Genomic DNA, 2,629 nt, shown 5'->3' on the forward strand with positions numbered 1-2,629 from the left:
ATTGAATTACAAGCAAAAAAAAAAAAAAAAAGGCAGGAACGTTAATTAGATTCTTCCATTTTGATGAAGTTTCCTGGTGGGGATTATGTTATACAGAAGATATTTAATACATGCCTTTTGGAGGGAAGCAAAGGGAGCCAGTGAGATGAGAAGAAAAAGGGATGAGCTCTGTTTTCCTAATGTTTGCAGGACGGACACTGCAGTTGAAGTAACAGGGTGTGTGTCCACAAAGGAACTACGTCCCTGCTGACTTTTATCAAGGGCTACCGACTTCTCATTCTTGCCCTTCGTCATCATCGCTAACTTCATTGCAGACCTGCACAGAAACCTTTTGGACCTCTTCCTTGTGTCCCCAGCAGGAAGGAACTGAACTGCCCGTCAGGCATGGCATGAAATGCACTCCTCTCTGCTTGACAGGCCAAGGGATTAAGGCCAGGAGACCTTCCTCTCCCCACCATAAGGAGAACTGCTTTCAAACGGTGGAAGGTCAATATGTGCGAATCGTGGCCACCCCAAAGGGCCCCCGTCCTTGCTGCGGTGTGTGGTTCCACTCCTTGGCCCCCCATCGCCTGGTGGGACCAGATCCTCTGCTTCTCACTCATGAGTTGAAGAGTTTGGAACTTGTCCTTGTGCCTTGAAGAGTAGAAATAATAGCTCAACTTTGACATTCTAATGATAAACCATGGTTTTCATGCACCACTGAGAGCAGCCATTTCCAATGGCTTTGCAAAGATTTTGAAAGCTTGTCAATGTGACAAAGGCACTGAGCTGTTCTCAGCCACCCCAGCACCCACTCCAGAAATCCGAATACTTGTCAGCAGTGCAAAACACTATATCTATTTAACCGTTTATCTATCTATCTATCTATCTATCTATATGTCTATCTAAATACCTAAGTTTGGTTTATTGTCTTCTCTGTTAAGTAACTTGAGAGCGAGGTTTCTTCCGTGTACAGGAAGCCATTGTAATTTCACTAGAGTTTTATCTCAGTGTCCGCCTGTTGAATGGTGCTTTGACATAACCGGACAGAAAGAATCCTTTTCAGGATTTGATTCTCATGTCATGTTACAGGTGAAAGGAAATGTTTGACAGAAACTAGCTACCTAATTCTTCTGAGAACAAGGTGGGATATGCTGGTAGTGAGAGTAATCAGTCTGAATGACATAATAAACTCCTGGAAGAGAGGTTTAAAAACATCTCAGATTTTAAAGCAATAGGAACCCAGCATCCATCCCCCAAACTTCCAAATAATGCTTAGCTTGCTGTGTCTAATTCTGCTCTTCACCATAAGGGGCAGTCAGAATATTTCATGCCGTTAACCAACAAGAGCCGGATGCTTCCATCTGTAGGGAAGCTTTACTTTTAGAGGTCTTCGTGTTGTCTGTTTCATTCTTGTGTTTATGTATGGATTTTCAACTAGCTGACGAAACTTAAGCCTTAGTATGGAAAACTGAGGATTTATAATTGAAAATGAAATATATATATTACTGTCTATTGTCAGAATTTTAGTCTTTTGGTGCTCAGTTTTGGATTGGGCACGTTAAACAAGGTTGTATTTTTTGCCCCAAAGGGGATACTATCAATAAATTAGCACCCTCAGGGGTTGGCAGCTGCCCTCCCACTGACCTCTGCCCTTCGTCATCATTGTGTGGCTCTATGACACATCCTCATCCCGCCGTTCCCCCTTTACACAGATTAAGCCCCCAGAACCTCAGAGATAGATAGTTCCCAACCTCTTGTTCTATGATTTGTAGAGAAGTGGAGATGCACTTACCCAGGATAAGAAAAATCTTCACAAATCCCAACTGGATTCCTCATTTGCCAGGTGGGATCATGGGAGATGGACCAAACCAAACTTGCCACTGTCCTTGGGTGACTCTATTCCTAATGGGCCCTGTCGGGCCACTTGTCTAGCTACAGAGGGAAGGTGGGACTATGAGCCCTTCCCCACACATGGAAGTAAAGAAACCCTCTAGACTTTTCTTCTACCCTTTTCATATCTGGGAGAAGGGGGGATAATAAGAAATTTCATTTTATTCTAAGTCCAGTATAGCTTTTAAATGAACTCAACATCATTGCCACACAATGGAAACCCCTAGACCTGGTAATACCCCTGAAGCCCAGATAGTGAGAGACCAAAGGCAAGATGGTTTCCTCTGGAAGGGGTTTCCTCAGCCTGATGGCTCTGTGTCTGATGTAAGTTACAGACATTTGCAACGGCTGGAAGCTCATGGATGCTTGGGGACTTGGGGTCCAGAGAAGGTCAGGTTCACAGTTGGGTTCTATCTTTCCATCAGTCCCCAAGCTCATTACAGCCTTCTTTGCCTGGATCCCAGACTCACTGTAGCTCCTACATCCTATTTGCAGAACGGTCCAGACTGGAGTCTGGCTGGGAAGGAAAGATCTAGCCTTTCCTGTCAAGTTCGCCTCTCTTGTCTAGCTTCTGTGAGCTCGCTGCAGTGACATAGGGACTGGCCTGTCCTCTGCACTGCAGGCCATCTTCCACCAGGCATTTTCATGTCACGTAATTTCTTGTCCCTGAGCCTAAGTCACTACACTGTCAAAATTCATGTCATTTCCCTTGCATTTTAAAAAATGAACAATCATATGTTACTTTTAAACCAGACGC

The sequence above is a fragment of the Saccopteryx bilineata genome, chromosome 7 (genome assembly GCF_036850765.1).
Source record: "Saccopteryx bilineata isolate mSacBil1 chromosome 7, mSacBil1_pri_phased_curated, whole genome shotgun sequence".
Taxonomy (NCBI): Eukaryota; Metazoa; Chordata; class Mammalia; order Chiroptera; family Emballonuridae; genus Saccopteryx; species Saccopteryx bilineata.